This window comes from Sapajus apella, unplaced genomic scaffold, assembly GCF_009761245.1.
Source record: "Sapajus apella isolate SASKATOON/1434 unplaced genomic scaffold, GSC_monkey_1.0 scaffold122, whole genome shotgun sequence".
NCBI classification, from domain to species: Eukaryota; Metazoa; Chordata; class Mammalia; order Primates; family Cebidae; genus Sapajus; species Sapajus apella.
Window position 1 is genome coordinate 1,804,016 of NW_022437062.1, and position 11,517 is coordinate 1,815,532.

The 11,517-nt window shown below is 38.1% G+C and overlaps 1 long non-coding RNA gene across 1 annotated transcript; it reads right to left on the minus strand.

The window, feature by feature from the left end:
• Window positions 1-3,457: 3,457 nt before the first annotated feature.
• LOC116538686 lies at window positions 3,458-10,282 on the minus strand. Its single transcript, XR_004263746.1, has 3 exons — window positions 10,104-10,282; window positions 8,332-8,336; window positions 3,458-3,469 (listed from the first exon to the last, which is right to left on the minus strand). It is a non-coding gene; the product is annotated as an uncharacterized LOC116538686 (long non-coding RNA).
• Window positions 10,283-11,517: the final 1,235 nt, after the last annotated feature.

The window sequence follows — 11,517 nt, forward strand, 5'->3', positions numbered from 1 at the left end:
CGTTAACTACCCACGAGATTGATATCTGGGGTGCAAAGGCTATAAAATTAGATTAATTTAGCTCAGCTGTTCTCGCTGAAGGATTGGGTTGCAGCTGGTGCTGAAACATTAGCAATCAGACCTCAGAGATGGAGGAAAGTCTCACATTGGGAGGGAGGGAGGAAGATGAATCACCCCTCAGCATGCCTGCTCCCCAGGAAAATGATAGCTTATAAAGGTATTCCTGCATTACAGATAATCCTATATCACCAGTAAGAAAGCAAGTTATGTATTCCTTAAGAAATGGCATTAGAAATTGGGAGCACATCTTCTAATCCTGGGAGAGTCACCTGGGACAAACCACTTTAAAAACATTCCCAACTTCACTCTCTTCCTCCATGAAGTAAGACCAAATGATAAAAAATATTTCAAATAACCTGAAAAACAAGTTGACCCTGAATTCTAGTATTTTGTTTAAAATATTAGTTCCAATATTCCCAATTGTACACTGATTTTTCTGTGGCCATGGACCTTGGTCTCCCAAGTTCCTCTCCTTAGAAAATATTTTCACCTGGAAGATTTTCTACCAAAATTCCACACATTCCCAGTTTGCTTCTTAGGCAAAAAGTCTAGCCGACTTCACATTCCACATCACATACAGAACAAGAAGGACAACACTTTTCTCACCAGAGCCCATTGCTGCATGTTAGTTTTGAAGGGAACAGCTCTTAAGTATACTCTTCAGTAAATTGTCACTCTTTTCACTTCTTTTGATAAAGCTTCCTCTAAAAGTTACCATTTGTTAACACTTAATATGTGCCAGGCACCGTGTTAATGCTTTACGGAAGGAGGGCAACTGTTACTCAAATTTATATGCATTGTTCAAGTGTAATTATTAGTAAAGCTACTTCCTGCCTCAAAAGCGTCCACGTTTGAATTATGTTTATGCTCAGCATACATACAATTAATTCACTGGTTAGACGTACGTGTGTGTTCTTTTTAACCAAGTGCACAACCAGTGGTGATACAGTGAACAATAAAGGTTCTGACTATAAAACTGAACATGAAAAATAGAAGAAGCAAAGCCTAGAAAAATAAAAGCCCACTTCTCACTTCTCTAATTCAGAATGTGAATGCTATTTAAGGGTTAGGTTAAAGCTGGCACAGAAGAGATCACTGGCTTTTTAAACTGGAAATTGTAGAACATTTCCCTCAATGAAGGCAGTTTGCTAGGGAGTGACACCTTGCATGATGGAATAAGGACTCACAGAAAATAGAAGACCGAGTTCTCAGCTCTCACCCTGTCATGGACCAGTCACATGATCCAAAGGAAATCATTTTTCTTTCAAGGTCCGTATGTTGTTCTGTTTATTTTTTGCACAAGGAAACACTGGAAGTATAACAAGAAACTGAAAGAAAAACGTCATCTATGGGGTGATTTTGGAATGAAGTGGAGGGAAAGGGAGTTACGTGAGATTTAGAAATCAATGTATGCCTTTTTATTATTTTTGTTTGTTTGCTCTTTTCTGTATATCTTTTTTGTTTCAATAGGTCTTTGGGGAACAGGTGGTGTTTGGTTACATGAATAGTTATTTAGTGATGATTTCTGAGATTTTGGTGCACCCATCACCCAAGCAGTATATGCTGTACCCAACGTATAGTCTTTTATCCCTCAAACCCCTCCCCCCTTTTCTCCTGAGTCCCCAAAGTCCATTAAATCATTCTTATGCCTTTGCTCCTCATAGTGTAGACCTCACTTATGAGTGAGTACATACAATGTTTGGTTTTCCATTCCTGAGTTACTTCACTTAAACTAATGGACTCCAATTTCATCCAGGCTGCTGTGAATGCCATTATTCATTACTTTTTATGGATGAGTAGTATTCTGTGATGTATGTGTGTGTGCACACGCATATATATATGTTATATATATATTATATATATATATATATTACACACACACACACACACACACAAACACACACACACGTTTTCCTTATCCACTTGTTGACTGATGGGCATTTGGGCTGTTTCCCTATTTTTGCAATTGTGAATTGTGCTGCTATAAACATGCGTGTGAAAAGACAAAAGTTAAGATTTTATGTAAATTCCCTCTTTTTTTTAAATGCTTACAGAAAAGTTAAAACTCTGTTCAGGCCAAACAAAATGTGCGTCTCTTGCATCATTATTTAACCTTTGTTAATGGAAGTGGAGAGAAAACAGAAGCACAGAGCATGTACTGGAGACCAAGGCTTGGAGACAGATGGAAGAGAGATAAAAATGAAAAACTCCAGGAAGTGCAATGGAGCCAAAGTTGAAGTTGGTTTCCCCCAGCCATCCATGTCCATTGTGACAATGCAGAAGCTAACTCACTTTCAACTTTAATTAGTCACCTGGCGATTAAGAAATATGGCCAGTAAGCACGGCCAGTCAGGAGGCCAAGAGATGGCAACGGGCAAGGCAAGAGGATGAAAAGAATGTTTTCTACACCTCAGCGTGGCAGTGCATGTATCTGTTTAGGTAAGCCTCACACTGAGTGCAGAGAAGCAAATGGAGCCCATCCAAGACTGGCTAATATGTCACTGACCAGAGCTAAATATTGCTATTATGCCTTGGCTAAAGCACTCAAGAGACAAGACCAGTACTGAATGCTTTCATTCACAGCACCATGTAAATATTTTTCACATGACCTGAGTCAAATAGTATACTATAATTACATTTCCCTTTTTGCTTGCTTTTTCCCTTCTAGGGTTAATCACTGTCTATTTTAATAGTTTTTTAAATTGACCTACCACTGATTTATCCCCAAACTTCCATCAGAACTCTAAAACTTCTCTTCCTCTAGAATGGCGACTCAAGGTTTGCCAAGCAGCTGTGATCCTAGACGTTCACTTCACCACCAGGCTGGTAGCTTCCTTTGCTTCTACTCATAGATCAAACATCTACTGTTTTTGCTTTTACTCCACATATTGGCATATAATACCTTCTTCCTAAGATACAGGGTGATATATTTTTAGATGTTCTTATTGCAAACACATTTATTTTTCCTATATTTGATTAATAGCGGGGCTAGATATGGAAACAATTTTCCCTCAAAATTTTGAAAGCATTATTTTACTGTCTTCATTTCTGGTTCTGCTTAGGGAATTCTGTGCCATTCTGATTCTTACCCTTTGTATATGATGTACTTTATTTCCCTGGATGCACATATATATTATTTTTATGCCAATGTTCTAAAGTTTTTAATTCATAAACTTTTGTCCAAATTATAAAGCTTTGCCCAGTTTTGAAGATTAGCAAAAACAAGTCAGATTTGTCACTTCACTATAAATTAAAAAAAAAAAAAAAAGAGTTACAAAACAAAGAATCTCATGTTCGCAAGGTTCCCTGATGCTTCTGAGTCTGCTGTGAAAGTGAATCTAGAATATAGTGCTCTCAACAAACTGCACAGATGATGGCAAGGCTAGTGGAACTCTGGAGCACAGGATCACTGCCTTCTGTACAATGGTACTAGGCACATTAGATCCAGGGAGCCCCCATTCCTGTATTCAGAAATCTATTCTGTGCCACAGTTGTATCTATTGTTGGCATATTTCTTTTTTAAAAAGACTTTTAAGTTCAGGGGTAAAGTGCAGGTTTGTTTGAGGGGTACAAGTGCAAGTTTGTTCCATAGGTAAAATTGGGTCATTGGGGTTTGTGTACAGATTATTTTGTTATCCAGGTATTAAGCCGAGTACTCATTAGTTATTTTTCGTGATCCTCTCCATCCTCCCACCCTCCAAACTCCAATAGGCCCCAACATGTGTTTTTCTTCTCTATGTGTCCATGCGTTCTCATCAATTAGTTTCCACTTCTAAGTGAAAACATGTGGTATTTGGTTTTGTTCCTGTATTAGGTTGCTAAGCATAATGGCCTCCAGTTTCATTCATGTCCCTGCAAAATACATATTCCTGTGCTTTTTTTATGGCTGCATAATATTCTATGGTGTATATGTAACACATTTCCCTTATCTGGTCTATTACCGATGGGCATTTATGTTGATCCCGTGTCTTTGCTTTTGTGAATAGTGCTGCAATAAACAAATATGTGTTAGCATATTTCTTACTGTGTCATCAGTCCTGTGCATATTTTCTCTTTTTAAAATTTATTCTTCTTAATATTAAGCAGGGCCTTTCAATCTGGGGACTTTTGTCCTTTGGTTCTAGTAATTTTATTATTTATTTGAGACTTCCATGTATTATCTCTTTGTGAAACTCCTATTAGTTAGTTGACTAATGATTTCTCAACACAAGCAAATGATAAATGTTTGAGGTGAAGCATGTTTTAATTGCCCTGATTTTATCATTACACATTGTACACATGTGTCAAAATATCACATGTACCCCCATAAATATGTATAATAATTATGTATCAATTTAAAATGAATTTCCTCCCATTTTCTAATCTTTGGTTTTGAATTCTAATTTTTATTTGTCTTTAAATCTTCTTTTGAATTATTCATTTCTATTACCCATCATTTTCAGTAGTTTTTTTTCAGTGCATATGTACACATACACACACAAGGTATAATATATGACATGATATATAATAGCATATGTTACACATAATATAATTTTATAATATATTTGATTGTATAACATCTGTGTAATATAATACAATGTTATTATATAATATACAAGATACCTCCTTTTATTGTGCTTTGCCTTATGTGTCACAGATTTCATGCTTTTTGCTAACTGAAGGTTTGTGGCAACCCTGTACGGAGGAAGTCTATTGGCACCATTTTTCCAACAGTCTGTACTCACTTCATGTCTCCGAGTTACATTTTGGAAAATCTTCTAAGATTTCAAGGTTTTCCAATACCATAATGTCTCTCATGGTGATCTGTGATTAGTGATACCCCGTATTATCATTGTAACTGTTTGGGAGCACCAGTAACTGTGTCTATATAAGATGAAAAACTTAATTGATAAATCTTGTGTGTTCTAACAACTCCATCGACCAGCCATTCCCTCATGTTTCTTTCTCTCTTTAGGATTGCCTATTCCCAGAGAAACAATAACATTGAAATTAGGCCAAATAATAACCCTACCATGACCTCTAAGTGCTCAAGTGAAAGGAAGAGTCATAAGTCTCTTAAGCTTAGAGAGCAAGGCATAATGAAAGTCAAGACAGGTTGAAAGCTAGGTTTCATGTACCAAACAGCCAAGTTTTGAAGGCCAAGGAAGAGTCTTGAAGGAAGTAAAAAGTGCTATTTCAGTGAACACATGAATTATAAGACAGTGAAACAGACTTATTGCTGATACAGAGAAAGATTTAGTGGTGTGGATAGAAGATTAAACCAGTGATAACATTCTCTTGAGCCAAAGGCTAATTCCAAGTAAGGCCCTAACTTTATTCAATTCTGTGAAGGCTGAGAGAGGTGAGGAAGATGCAGGACAATCATTTGAGGTGAACAGAGGTTGGCTCATGACGTTTAAAGAAGGAAGCTATCTTCATAAAATCAAAGTGTAAAGTGAAGGTAGGACGAAAACCACAATGGCCAACTAGATGCAGCCAAGAAGAATTTCTTCCACCAAGAGACCAGACCATCAAGAAGACTGGCACACTACAAGCAGATCTTCAGAAGGAAGGCACTGAGACAGGATGAAGGGGGGATGTAGACCCTGGGCTGAGGTGGGGAGGAACCTGGGAAAATCTGCACAGCATTTCTGGGCACCAGGACTTGTTCATGGCATTGAATAGTTCCTAGGGAAATGGATGAGTTTCATAGACATAGAGTATCCCGGTTTCACCACAAGTTCCAGAATCCTAGCTTCAGGAGACCCAAGGACCCCCATAGACATTTGAACTTGCAGGAAGAACGAGTTTGAAACTTATCAGGGATAGGACTCCAGCTTGTGTGGAACCCAGAGGGTTTGGCATGGGTATGAATGTAGTGGAGCATGGCCAGGGACGCCCATCCTCCAAGGTTTGCCATGCTCCTCTAGATAGTTTTTGGTCATTCCTGACTGTTGGAACTGGACAGAACATGGTGATCTTGCCCATGGGATGGGGCCTGTCTGGTGTGAACAACCCTCCTGTCTGCTGGTTCCTTCCAGGGTCCCTTCCTGGCTGCACCCACCTGTAACCCAGTCACAGACGCCCAATTAGGGCACTTAGTGGCAGCTGCTGCCATAGCTTCTTCATTGGAAGACCCCACCTAACATCAGAAAGCTTCTACAGATGGACTGCCACCAGTGGGCACCCATCCTCAGCCTGCCCCCCCTGCTTTGCTGGTGCACAGTTGCCCACAGCCTCTTTCTACCACTTTGCCAGCACTTGTTTGCTCATGGACCTCACTGCCCAACTACCCTTGGTGCATGCACACATATGTGAGCATGGGCCACTGCCCAGTGAAGTGCTTTTGCTGGCATCCTATACTGGAGACTAGAGTGCTGTTCCCAGCAGACTGGAAAAAATTCAGCTCCTACAGCAAAGAAGGTGCTGTACCTCGAAGGGGAGAGGACAAAGCAGTGGGCCTGGTCTCAGTCCCCCAGAGTTAGAGCATGCAGCCTGGGAGTGCTGAGCTGAGTCTTGGCTCCCTGAAATAATCCAGAAAGAAAGCCAGTCAACTCGACTCAACTTACACCACAGTCAAACCCGCTGGGGAGCAAAGAATATAAAAGCAAAAAGCTCTATCCAAAGGACAGCAACTTCAAAGATTAAAACAACATTAACCCACACTGATGAGAAAGAGTCACCTGTACAAGAGGTCCAGCAACTCAAAAAGCCAGAGTGTCTTCTTACCTCCAAATGACTACACTAGCTTCCTGGCAATGGTTTTAGCCAGAATGAGATGGCTGGAATGACAGGCATAGAGCTGAGAAAATGGAAGGCAAGGAAAATCATCAAGATTCAGGTGAAGGTTGAAACCTAATCCAAGGAATTTAAGGAATCCAGCGAAGTGTTACATGAGCCAAAAGAGCAAATAGCCATTTTAAGAAAGAACCCTAGTGATCTAAAAGACCTGAAAAAATCTAACTACAAAAATTGTATACTACAATCCAAAATATTGATAGCAGTACAGACAAAGCTGAGGAAAGAACTTCAGAACTCAAAGACCAGTTCTTCAAATCAAGTCAGTCAGACAAAAATAAAGAAAAATGAACAAAACATCCAAGAAATATAGGATTATATAAAGAGACCAAGCCTATGACTCATTAACATCCCTGAAAGAGAGGAGAAAGAACATGCAACTCCAAAGATGACCATTCCGAAGACACGTCGTCATCAGATTCTCCAAAATTAATGCAAAAGAAAAAAGATTAAAGGCAGCTAAAGAGAAGAAGCAGGTCATGTACAAACAGAATCCCATTAGTATAACAGTGGATCTTTCAGCAGAAACCCTACAAACCAGAGGAAATGTGGACCTATATTCAACATCTGTAAACAAAAGAAATTATACCAATAATTTTTAATCCAGCCAAACTAAGCTTCACAAGCAGAGAAATGAAATCCCTTTAGGACAAGCAAATGCTAAGGGAATTGGTTACCACCAGATCTACCTTTAAGAGTTCATTAAAAGAGTGCTAAACATGGAAGTAAAACACTGTTACCAGCCACCACAAAAACACATGTGAGTACATAGACCGTTGATCCTAAGAAGCAACTATACAATCAAGTGTAAAAACCAACTAAATAATATAATGATGGGATATAATTGGCACATATCAATATTAACCTTGAATATAAATGAGCTAAATACCATCACTTAAAAGGCACAGAGTGGCAAGTGGGATAAAGAGGCAAGATCCAAATGTATGCTGTTTTTAAGAGACCCATCTCACATGCAGTGACACTCATAGGATCAAAGTAAAGAGATGGAGAAAAATCTATCAAGCAAACGGAAACAAAAAAGCAGTTGTTGGTTGCTATTCTTATTTCAGCCAAAACAGACTTTAAACCAGCAATGATAGAAAAGTTCAAAGGGCAATGCATAATGATAAAAGGTTCAATTCAATAATAAGACCTACCTTGAATATATATGCACCCAATACTGGAGCACCCAGATGCATAAAATAAGTTCTTGAAGACCCACAAAGAGACTTGGATAACATACAGTAATAGTGGGAGACTTCAATGCCCCACTGCCAGTATGAGATCATTGAGGCAGAAAACTAACAAACTGTTCAGGACCAAAATTTGACACTTGGTCAAATGGCTCTAACAGACATCTACAGAACACTCCACCCAAAAATAAGAGAATGTACATTCTTCTCATGTGTACATGGCACATAATCTAAAATCAACCATATGCTTAGCCATAAAGCAATTCTCAACAAATTAAAAACAAAACATAATCATACCAACCACAGCTAAAGCAGTGTTAAGAACGTTTATAGCACTAAAAGCCCAAATCAAAAAGTTAGAAAGATCTCAATTAATAATTTAACATCACACCTACAGGAACTAAAAACACAGGAGCAAACCAACCCCAAAGCTATCTGAAAAAAGGAATAACCAAAATTAGAGCAGAACTGAATGAAATGGAGACAGATAATATAACATAAAAGATCAATGAAACCAAAGGTTTTCTTTTTAAAGAATAAGTAAGATTGATATACTGGTAGCTGACTAATAAAAAAGAAGATCCAAATAAATAAAATCAGAAGTGACAAAGGGAATATTACCACTGGCCCCAAAGAAATGTAAAAAACCCTCAAAGACTATTATGAACACCTCTATGCACACAAACTAGAAAACACAGAAAAAATGAGTACATTCCTGGAAACATACAACCACCTAATATTCAACCAGGAAGAAACTGAAACCATGACCAGACCAATAATTATTTCTGAAATTGAATCAGTAATATATAAATTATGTGCAGAAAGCTGAAACTGGACCCCTTCCTTACATCTTATTCAAAAATTAACTCCAGATTGATTAAAAATTTAAACATAAGACCTAACATACCCTAGAAGAAAACCTAGGCAATACCACTCAGAACATAGGCATATGCAAGGACTTCATGACTAAAACACCAAAGCAATGGTAACAAAAGCCAAAATAGACAAATGGGATCTAATTAAACTTAAGAGCTTCTGCACAGCAAAAAAGCAATCATTAGCAAGAACCAGCAACCAATAGAATGGGAAAAAATTTTTGCAAGCTACCCATCTGACAAAGGGCTAATATCCACAATCTACAAAGAACTAAAACAAATTTACAAGAAAAAAACAACCCCATCAAAAAGTGGGCAAAGGATATGAACAGACACTTTTCAAAAGAAGATATTTATGTGGCCAACAAACTTATGGAAAAATGCTCATCATCATTGGTCATTAGAGAAATGCAAATCAAAACCACATTAAGATACCATCTCATGCCAGATAGAATGGCAATCATTAAGAAATCAGGAGACAACAGATGCTAGAGAGGATGTGGAGAAACTGAAACACTTTTACACTGTTAGTGGGAGTGTAAATTAGTTCAACCATTGTGGAAGACAGTATGGTGATTCCTCAAGGATCTAGAAGTAGAAATACCACTTGACCCAGCAATCCCATTACTGGATATATACCCAAGGATTATAAATCATTCTATTATAAAGACACATGCACATGCATGTTCATTGTGGCACTGTTTACAATAGCAAATACTTGGAACCAACCCAAATGCCCATCAATGATAGGCTGGATAAAGATATACACCATGGGATAGTATGCAGCCATAAAAAAGGATGAGTTCATGTCCTTTGTAGGACATGATGAATCTGGAAACCATCATTCTCAGCAAACTGACACAAAAACAGAAATTCAAACACCGCATATTCTAACTCATAAGTGGGTGTTGAAGAATGAGAACACATGGTCACAGGGAGGGGAACATCACACACTGGGCTCTGTTGGGGCTAGGGGGCTAGGGGAGGGATAGCGGGTGGTAGGGAGATTGGGGAGGAATAACATCAGGAGAAATACCTAATGTAAGTGACGGGGGGATGGAGGCAGCAAACCACCATGGCATGTGTATACCTACGTAACAATCCTGTAAGATCTGCACAGGTACTCCGGAACTTAAAGTATAATAAAAAATAAATAATTAATTTATCTACTAACCAAAAAAAGTCCTGGGACACATACATTCACAGCTGAATTCTACCAAATATATAAAGAAGAGCTGGTAGTAATGCTATTGAAAGTATTCCAAATAATTGAGGAGGGAGGACTCATTCTATGATGCCAGCATAATTCTGATACCAAAACATGGCAGAGACACAACCAAGAAAACTTCAGGCCCATATGGCTGATGAAAATAGATGCAAAAATCCTCAATAAAAAACTTGCAAGCCAAATTCAGCAGCATATCAAAAAACTAAAAAGCTATCTACCATGATCAAATAGGCTTTATTACAGGTATGTGAATTTGATTCAACATATACAAATCAATAAATGTGATTCATTATATAAACAGAACTCAAAGTAACAATCACGTGATCAGCTCAACAGCTGCAGAAACTAAGTTTAGCAAGATTCAATGTTCTTCATGTTAAAAACCCTCAATAAACTAGCCATCAAAGGAATATACCTCAAAATAATAAAAGTCCTCTATCAAAAACCCACAGTGAACATCATACTGAATGGGCAAAAACTGGAAGCATTCCCCTTGAGAACAAGACAAACATGCCCACTTTCACCATTCCTATTCAACATAATATTGGAAATCCTAGCCAGAGCAATGAGGCAAAAGAAAAAAATAGAAGGCATCCAAATGGGGAGAGAAAAAATTCAAACCCTCTCATTTTCAGAAATGGTACGATTCTATACTGAGAAAACCCCTAGTCTCTGCCCAAAGACTCCTAGATCTTGATACACAAATCAGCAACATTTCAGGATACAAAATCAATATACAAAAATCAGTCACATTTCTAGACACCAGCAACATCCAGGCTGAGAGCCAGATCAAGAACATAGTCCCAGTCACATTGGCCACAAAAGAATAAAATACCTAGGAATACAGCTAACCAGGGGGGTGAAAGAAATCTGCAATGAGAATTACAACACATTGCTCAAAGCAACCAGAGGTGACACAAACAAATGGAAAAAGAGTCCACAGTCATGGACAGGAACAATCAATGTTATTAAAATACCCATACTTTCCAAAGCAATTTACAGATTCAATGCTATTTGTATCAAACTACCAATGACATTTTTCACAGAATTAACAAAAAAATAAAATTTAAATGTATATAGAACCAAAAAAGAGCCTGAACAGCCAAAACGATTCTAAGCAAAAAGAGGAGAGCTGGAAGCATCAATACCCAATTTCAAACGATGCTACAAGACTACAGTAATCAAAACAGCATGGTTCTGATACAAAAACAAACACAGACCAATGGAACAGTTTAGCAAACCCAGAAATGAAGCTGTACACCTACAACTATTTGGGCTTTGACAAAGTTAACAAAAACAACGAGGAAAGTACACCCTACTCAATAAAAGGTGCTGGAATAACTAGCTAGACTTATGTAGAAGATTGAAACTGGACACCTAATTT